At 38.3% G+C, this 10,278-nt stretch overlaps 1 protein-coding gene across 1 annotated transcript in view; it reads right to left on the minus strand.

The window, feature by feature from the left end:
- LOC108755426 (frizzled-2) overlaps nucleotides 1–9,505 on the minus strand; it is an 87,785-nt gene extending 78,280 nt beyond the window's left edge. The window contains exon 1 of the mRNA XM_018498413.1: nucleotides 9,175–9,505. The gene's annotated coding sequence lies outside the window, so the exon portion shown is untranslated. The remainder of the gene's footprint in view (nucleotides 1–9,174) is intronic.
- Between the last annotated feature and the right edge of the window lie 773 nt (nucleotides 9,506–10,278).

Genomic DNA, 10,278 nt, shown 5'->3' on the forward strand with positions numbered 1-10,278 from the left:
GGAGTTGTTGTCGGTCGTATGTTGGTGGTAGTCGCACACGCGGTCCTGTAGATTCTGCCTAGCGCATGCATGACGCGATCATGCACGCGAAAGAAGAAAAGAGAGAGGCAGATAGACGAGGACACGCACGGGGATGTAGAGAGGCGGGGGAACGATAAGAGAGGCTGAACAGAAGGTCGGTTTAGGGGGGGGTTGGCGCGCGTACGAACCCCACGAAATATTGATTGACATCCGGGTGACAGATTTCACTGGCCACACACCCCTTCGGTCTTCAACTGGCAGCGTATACCGAACCGAACGCGTTCGAGTACCACCTCCTCCTTCCTATATACTCTTTGTCATGCTGATTTGTTGCCAACCACGTAGAGGTGCTCAACCGTGCCCTGGTCTGTTGGAGATCGATTTCGCTTGATGAACGGTAAATGAAGTTTGTAAATTCGATGTGCACGTTTCATCATTCTGATTCGATCGATGCGTCGTTTGGTTCTCGTTCCCCTCTCGTACTTTCGTCATCCGACTGTTTTGCTACATTCGCATACCAGCTTACGGGAAATTGTGAGAGATTACCTCGTTGGATTGTGGTTATTCTACCAGGCACTCGCCGTTCCGTCGGTGAGACGAGAACACCGGATATGCGGATCTCGACACCGCGCCTGATTGTTTGTCAGGCACTTGACGAGCGTCTAATAACGTGCAATTAGCACGTCGTATATAATTACGATTAAATGCCAGCCGGGAATTATCATTTCCGACTAAACGCTTTGATAAACAAATTCCGAGGAGCTCATACCGAACCAAACACCGGCGAATCTCGTATTCCTCACGCTCATCGCCGTCGCTCGTTATCGTGTAGGGTTTCTATTTGCTGTTGAGTTAGACAGGTGTAGCCACGGCCAAGGTGCATAATAATGTCCATTATGGACGAACTTTTACCGTTATCGATACTCGGAACGATTGCGCCTGCAGCATTGACACATCGATAGAAAATCTATACGATGCGATTAATCTTTCGGCTACTACGATTTCCCTCTGATCTTTGAAAGTTACAACTGAATTCACGAGATATGTTAACATTCTGTAATATCTAGAGATAAATTGATTTCGTTGAATTTCGATTAAAATCATGAAAATATCGTCTTTTAAACTTTGATCAAATGTTTTTTATGCAAAATAAAAAGTATGCATTTTTTATCTTGTACAAAATATTTCTGCGAGTTTGACAGACGCTTCTTTTTAATTAAAATGAGATAGTACATGTACATAACGTGTGTGGTGCGTTATGAATTAGAGTACATCGCAGAAAGAAAGCGGGCAGTCGTTGGGCGAGCTTCGAAGTGGCAAACAAAGAGCTATGTGACAAAGATAGACGAAAATGACGGAGACGATATGCGATTCTTGTTGATCGCGGGACACTGATTGCTCGAACGGAGGAGCCAATTGAAGATGTGACAACGACTCGACGCTTCTGAATCATGTCACATGTCAAATGAGTGACTCGGAAACTGTCAACCGGCCCAATTACGTCTTCATATGAATAGCCGACTCACAGAATCATCGTCCCACGCGCAACGATGCTCAATAAGTCGACAGGTTCGGCATAACCGACAGAAATGGCCAGATCGCTCGTTATTACGAGCCACACAGGCGTGCACTTTCACACACATTTCGGTTTCCCTGACACAGTCTAATTTTACATGAGTATATGTAAAATTGTAGAAACGAATTTTTTAAAAATTATTAAATTATCGTTAAATCATTTTTCCTCTAATTAAGACTGAAATATATTGGCGCACGTGGCTTTCGTAGATTGCAAAGAAAGATTTACGATTCCTTACAAAACTGTGTGTGAAAAATCTAAAATTTAGAATTAAATTTAAAAAATGTACGATATATTAATAATTATAAACAAATTTTCATGACCAACCAAATAAAAAAGAAAAAAAAAAGTAAAATTCTGTATTATGAAACATAATTTCACAAATAATACAAAATTTTATTCTTTTTTACATCTCTAAAGAATCTCTAGAAAGTAAAATATTGAAAATTTGGTTAGCATATTTCATCTTCCATGCAGACAAGTCTCGCTCGTAATTATTTCATTAAATTCCAGTGGTGTGTTAACCCACAAGGGTTGCGAGTGTAAGCCGCGGTAACCCTCCCGCGTACATATCGCAAATATTGGTCCATTACGAGATCACAATGCTCTCTCTCACCTCATATGTGCCATGCATAGCGTTAACCTCAAAAGAGCTTCTCATAGGGCGATTGTTGAACAGGTCATCTCGCACTATCAACGCAATATTATGTAGAATTCAATTGAATAAACCGAACTCGATCAAATTAAAATGGAATACGGCAGCGATAATGTTGTGTAAAAATGGATAAAAATGTAAATTGAAAAATACGCGCGAGATCATTGCGCCATTTGCCTTATCAAAGTATAAATTATTAAATTAATAAAAGCTAATAAAAGATCGATTATTTCTATATAATTGGAACACGATATTATTTAACTATTTAATTTCGCGATTGATATATTAATATTTGTGAGAAGTATTTAATCAAACATTAATCGACAAAACTTCCTTGTGACAGATAGATCGAATGGTAGATAGAAATATATATTGTATTTTTGTATGTTGCTTATTTTTTATCTACTCTCATTTTTCATTTTTTATGCTATGTATAGAATCACTTTTAACAGTGGTCTATTTACTTATAAAATTTACGTTTCGATATCAATATTCGATATCAATCGCTTAATAACGATAATTTTAAGATTAACAGAGGAAGAAGTTAATATAATATACATTATTTACTTCTTTCCATTCATTTTGTTACATTGATTAGATGGAAAAAAAAAAACAGTCAGGTTAGATCTAATCCTACTTTTTCAAATACCTTGAAAATTCATCTTATCATAGGAGGGTTGCTATGAATAATGAAATAATTTATAAAAACTTGTTCGTTTTTTACGCTTAATCCTGCTAATCTGTTCGAGTCTATTTGATTCAAAATTAATTTATTTCTTATCTCAAAAAGTAATTTATTTCTTCTGTATTTTTTTTTCTTGAGTTTTTTAATCACATTGATTCAAATAATATGATCGTATAGTAAATTTGTTTAACAAACTAACAAGAGAGTTAATATGATATTTCTATTTAATCTCACATATTTATATATAAGTGTTTTATAAAGCGAAATAAAACATATATATTGAGAAAATAAATAAAAAATGTCACAACATACTCGCCACAATTTACAAACAGATGAGGTTCACATCAAATGTCGCGAATACCATGAATGGCCCGGCTGTCTCCCACACGAGCAGTTCCTAAATTTATTATCGGAGAGCGAATGGAGCATAATTGAGACGCATATGTAAAACGCACATGTGCCTCCCACGCCCACGTTATAAACGCCTCCGTGTCTCCTGCTGTCAACATACTAAAACTGTACCTCCTCTTTACTTTATAGTCAAACGTCAAAGATGTAATTAATGGCGCACTATTGACATAAAATAATAATAGGGTAAGCTCTTATCAATTTTGCACGTCAATTTTGTACTTCAAGTCCGCCTGGGGGCAAGATTCGAATTAAAAATATACTTCTTCGATTCTTTGATCATATTAATACTATTGAAATTTGATTCTAACAAGATATCGAACTGAGATCTTTATCATGATATTCGCAACGTTTGATTTAAATCAAATTTGTAATATTCACATTTGTAATATTTGCTGAAGCTTATTGATTATTTGATATACATGAAAAAATCGATTTTGTTGAAAAAAATCTAAAATTTTGTTAGATACAAATGTGAAAATAATTTTGTTAGGTAATTTAAAAAATAATGAATAATGTTGCAAGAAATTTTGATATTCTAGATTACTAATTTAAGTTTTCAACAAAATTATTTTCCAATTATTTGCATCAATTTTAGATATTTTAGCAAACTTGTTCTTTCCGTACATTAATTTTTAGTATTCATGGTTTCTTAAGAAGAATAGTCGTATATTCAGAAAATTTGTTTCTAAGGTATTTTCCACACTAATAATATTCTGGGATGCTTTATATAGTACATGGGTCGATTAACCGTACTAACCACATATGCGAAAATCATTGGTGTTCGCTAGCAGCAAGCGGCAATATAATGCAGGCAGAACGTATGATATTGCCCCCGGGCGGATTTGAGTACGCGCAGCGCAAATATTGTCTTAAGATTACAGGAGTGCAGGGCCGACAGCGGCACGTATCTAATATCCGCAGTTTCTTCCGAAGTGTCAACTATGTGAGAAAAGGGTGCGTGATCGGCCGTTGCCCCGTTATATGACGATTTAAAGAATGTAAAATTTTCTGTATCATGTAATCCATGTGGAAGAAAGAATATATATTTCTAATAGTTACGGATCAAGTAAACAAGAATGAAATAAGAATCAAGTTTCAAGATGGCAAGTTAAAAAAAATACGTCTAAATCATATTTGTAATGATTTTTACAAATGTCCCAGAACAGACAGTAAGTTATCTATAAATTTAGGTCGCATCATTTTTTTTAATTATAGTAATAAGGAAATCGGGTAATAAGGAAATCGGAAAATTTTCTGGTCAGGAATAAACGCTTGGCCTGAAATAGGAGCTTCACCGTATTATTGATTTCCGTCCTTTGTGCCGCGTGATCGAGAAAATTGCGGCGGTACAGCAGGGCAAGGAGGCGCAGCCAGAGGGGTCGTTGCCGGAATCGTTGATGCGATTACCCGTCACTGAGTAATGCACCGCGGGCTCAATGATATAGTAACGTTATTATCGTTCTTTCACGAGATCGTTCATTACGGAAACCGGCTGAATATTCATTATTCGCTCAATGTCAAGTAGGATATAATCCATGGTGAAACCGTTTGGCTGCACACCTCCTTTCGATTCGTTGCATTAATTTGCAGCTTTTTAAAAAAGGGTCGCAATACCCGCAATGATAACGTTACGGATAGTTCCAGATAGCACAGATAGCGTTCAAAAAAAAATTCAAAAAAAAAATTCATTTGTCACGTCATCAATTTAGAATTCATTTTCGGACACGAAAAGAATTTTTTTTCTAAACATTTCTGAAAATGAACCGAAAGAATTGATGACACCACACTGAATTCTTTTGTGCCATTTAGAATGTGAAATGATAACGTATTGTTTTTAGCCAACAAAGAGATAATGTGCCTTCAGAATACCTGCGTTCAGCATAAAAAATTGATCAATGAGCACTCAGTGATTCTTTAATACGATTGATTCCTACATTTAGATCCAACGAAGAATTAAAGGCAAGAACTAATCGTATTAAAGAATCACGTTGAGCGTTCACTAATCAGCTTTCTCTGCTGAACGCAGCTATTCTGAAGACATATTATCCCAATATCATCGATCGCTTGCGTAGGATCTATCAAGAAAATTTATTCAGCTTGTTAAAGTGTTGATAACATATTGAAATTACACGCGTGATATAGTAAAATAGTTATTAGTTCACAATGGACTAAACCAAAAGTAAAATGTACTATACGTTGTAACGTAATGTTAATGACTTGGTTAATGCATGTAAATGAGCGAACAGGGAAGCGTCCATAATACAAGCGATAAACAGCTGAAGGCCGTTAATAGACGTGAAAAGTGCTGATATTACTCACAACTAGTAGAACTATTCGTTTAGTTCGTGTAACAGCTCGTAAAAATGTTGGAATTAAGTATTACGAGACGAGGTACGAAGAATGCGAATGACGAGAGTGCAACGATTAAGGTAAACAGCTCATTGCGGAGGAGACGACGGGAATAAAAGCGAATAGGTGGCACTCGGAATTGGGAGAAGGAACATCGTCAAATGAGAGACGAAGAGGGACATACGTTGTGTCCCGTGAGATCAGCTTGAGCATTGTTGAGAGGGTTGCTCGCTTCGTCGCTCGTCGCTAGAGGCCGCCACCTCCGTTTGCTATCCTCCCTCGCGGCCTCGGTTACATTCACCCTTCCTATGCTACCACCCTGCTTCTGTCCATTCCTCTTACCGAAGGAGAAACAGGACGGGGCAAGAGAGGGCGAAGGGGAACGGCGGGATGTGGTAGGTAGCTCGGGACTGTCACTCCGTGATGGATGATTCTACCCCAACGCGATCAATTCGTCTGCCCCACGCGTACATGCCTTGAGGGTGAAGCTTACCCTCATGCCTCGTGCATCGTTCGCTATGGGAATCGCGATGCCTCCTCTCGATCTAGAGAGAAGGTGCATTCCTCTCTTGCGAGTACTCGAATTGAGGAATCATTTCATTCCATGAAATCGATGGCAGCAATCCACGAGTGATCGGTAATAATGTTCCTAGATTCTGAACCGGATCGATAATAATGTTCCTACATTCTAGATAAGAATCAAACGAAGAGAAGCTCAAGACAGAAAAAAAAACAGAAATGCGCCTGCCTACGAGGGTGAGATTTAATCATATATAGTCACCATAAAAAATTAATATTTTATATATAGTTATGTTTATAGCACGGAAAGAACGATTTTACTGAAATATCCAAAAAATTTCTTTACAAATCTGAAAATAATTTTGTTGGACTGTCAAAATAATTATAAAAACTCAAACTGTTTGCTAGAACGTCAAAATTTTTTGCAGCATTGTTTATCACGTTTGAGATTTTATTATTATCAATATAGAATTAGTATATAATCAAATTTTTAAATACTTTAGCAGAACTGTTCTTTCTGTGTATTAATATTGTAAAAATCTAATTCGGATAATTTATAATTTGCCAAATTTAAACAATTTTATTTATAATTATTTGTGCGCATAATAGTTTCGTTTAATTAAATATTTAAAATCACGGAGAACAAATTTTTCTCACACGATATAAAATCTAATAAAATGTAGCTCTACACGTTTATTAATATATATATCTGACTTGTACTGTTAAAATTATTAAGGTGCACAGCCATTAATGAAGAAAATTGGAGTAATTAAATTATAACTGCGGCACGGAACGTTGAAGATAAAGACGACTTTTTATCTGTACTGCGACGCCGTTTAAGAGCAACCGCTTATCGTACGTACGTCGACAAAATTTGTAGACGAGCCATTAAAAACGTTAACGACCGCCGCCGAGTTCCTCCGCGCTTTCCACAAAGAGAGACTTGGTCTTTCGTTACTTCCTGCTCTCCGTTCCAGCTCTCGTACGCGTCTCGTCGCGCTGGTTCCGTCTAATTTGCATAGTAATTTTAATCAACGTTACCACAAACTGCAATATATGCGCGGCTACACGAGCGCACGTGTGCTTTTCGCATAGATTACGCATACAGGCGGACAGGTTGATACGTATCGTGCAATACCGGCGAAGAGGTCCGCAGTTCTCTTGCGAGCGTAGTTCGTCACTCTGTAATTACTTTCCTCTAGCGCAGTACGTCAATTCAAATTGCTTTCGAATTACTTAGCACTGAGAGTGAGCTTTTCACGTGTGCGTATGAGAATGCGAAGGGCGGAGGTGCTAAAAGAGTGGATAAATGAACCCCACGGTGCAAGCGTGGAGAGCTCGGATTGGTTCAGAGGAAAGACAGGTTTTGCGAGAAGAAGGAATGAATAAAATCAGAAGAAGGAAAGAGAGAAAGAGTTCCTTTCGGAACTTGCGATTTACGTAACAAGTCCGAGGATTACTCGCTGCACGTTTTCGAATGCCCGCTCACTAATGATACACGCCCACAATCTATAAGAGACTGAAATGGTCTTTTGGATTATTCGCGCACGGCAAAAGATAATGGCGCTTATCGCGGATGAGAGAAAGAGGAAGAAAATTGTCGTGAAAAAAATCAACGATGGCGATATTATCGGTATCCCAGCATCGTTCACGGCTGCGTTTACAGCCTCGCGTTTATAACGGGATTTGCCGGGAAAGAGTGTCGCGTGGCATTGTACAGCGGTTGAATACGCCGAGAACTTTGTTATTAATGACGCCGTTAAGCTGTGTCGGTTTAAAAAGACATTCTCTATCTCTTGCGCAGTCAAAATGTAAATGAACTCGGCGCAGTGGCAGTTTGTAAAGTCTTGTATGTAAAAATATTTGTGTCAATCGGTGAATGGATAATATGCTAACCAAAACAAATTTACCGTAAAATATAATGGAAATGCTAAATCAAGAATTGATGTATGTTCTTTCAACATACTGTATGTATGTTAAAATTCCAATTAACCTCTACAGGCTCGGAATCTATTTTTAAAATCTTGCAACTTTTCTGTAAATATTTAAGTTAATTAGATTATATGTTTTGTATCTTTAGACAAAAATATTTTCAAATGTTGAAGATAATAGTCGGAAAAATTTGAAGATATTTTTTTAATTTAACGCAAATAAAGAAAAAATAAATAAATTATTTCCTATTATAAAAATATATCCGTAAATATGATTCAATTTAATGCTCTATTCTTATTACTAAAAAATGAGCACTTTCAGTAACACGAGAAAAATATATTCATTTTTAAATGCCTGGCCACGATAAAAATAAACTCGAGATCGAAGAAATACGCTTTCACTAGATACTAATTAAAATTTCTCAACAGCGAGTTGTATCTGACAGTAATTTCGGATGTATAATAAGTGTAATAATCTATAAGTTGTAACAAATCACAGTCGATTATTCATCTCACACTTTGACTGTGATTGATCAATTAGTTACGGCTTGAGGCTCGCTACATCTATTGTAGACCGGGTTAACGGCCGGGACTATCCGTTAAATAAATTCTATTTCTAAGGACTGAGTACTTATGCATTACCATCCTTTTTACATTGTCAGACGCGAAAAGGAATTCTTCAACCGCTAACTAGCGCTAATGTATGACATCTAAAATGCGATCGTCAAACAATTATATAGCACAAGATATCACGTTGGTAGAAAGAAGTCTACTTCGAAATCCAAAAGTTATCAAACCGATAATTACAATCGCTCTATCCTGATCCTTTATTTCATATTCACATAATCACTGTAAAATCAGTGTTATCAATACGAAAAAAGTTTCTTGTCGATTATTGGGTTTCCTTGTTAGGAATACACGAAAATATCACCATTCCCTATCATTCTGCTGTCAAAATCTGTACGCATCGTGGAATTATCGGTACAATTTCTATTCCGCCGAGTTTTATCGAAATGTCTCTACTCACCGGAGAAGAAAAATATAACTTCGTGTCCAGACACCTGCAATCGGCGCACTCCCTCGCACGACCGACCGAAGTGTTATCTACTTGGTTCAGTGCTCCTTCGGGAAACTGTCCTTGTCACTCGCACAATCGCGGCGCACAATCGGAGCACGAGAAAGAAAGAGAGGAGGACAGGGAGAAAGGAAGAAAGTCGTGCAAAGGACAGGGGGCGAACAACTTGGATTCTAACTGACCGATCAGCATTTGCTCAACGCGTAGGTGTCGAGTGACGAGGTTAACCTTGAAAAGGGAAGGAAGGTCTGGTGGCGACGACCGTAGCGAGGTGCTGTTTTGGGTGGCGTGTATAGTACGGAGATATAGCGGGAGAACACGGCGCGACACACCGGGGACGCCTCCCCGTGACTACCACGAGAAACAGAGAAATCGATAGAATGGCTCTGGCACATGCGTGTATCGTGGTCCTTCTTCATCCCCTCCTATCTAGGGGAGAAACCGGCGAGAAGGATGACGACGGAGGCGAAGGAGGCGAGGGTGCAAGCCGCGCGAGGGGTGCGAACAGGAAACGGAAGAAAAGGAAGACGCAGGCGGCAGGGTTGTAGACGTCGCCGGGGCAAAGTAATGGGAATTTCTTTCTCGCGCGTTTGCCGACTCTGTGCGTACCTCTTCTTCTTCGCCGGTATACGCCGGCGAGCTTTTTTCCGGGGGGCCGCGTCCTCTCGCCCTCTCTCGTTTCTCTATACGACCCTTTACGAGAATCGCGGAGCGTACATACATCCCTCTCGAAGGTGTATTACAATCGTTTTGCGCGAAGAGCGTATCGTTTTAGAGATATTTTTTTAGAGATCTCGCGAAAGCGGGATGCACGCGGGGCTCAGAATCATATACACGTATTCCAGAATAATGAAAACTCTCTAGCTTGAATATCGGATTTCCGCATTCAATAATATTAATTTTAGACGACATTGCAATCAGTCTTCTCACTGTAGTACAAAGCAGTAAGTACTTGCAGTGAAAAGTTATTCTTTTGATACTAAAAATGGTCTTCTGATATTAAAAAAATATATGTTTTTAATATATTATATAACTTTATATATGTAAATGTATTTC

This window comes from Trachymyrmex septentrionalis, unplaced genomic scaffold, assembly GCF_001594115.1.
Source record: "Trachymyrmex septentrionalis isolate Tsep2-gDNA-1 unplaced genomic scaffold, Tsep1.0 scaffold87, whole genome shotgun sequence".
Lineage (NCBI taxonomy): Eukaryota > Metazoa > Arthropoda > Insecta > Hymenoptera > Formicidae > Trachymyrmex > Trachymyrmex septentrionalis.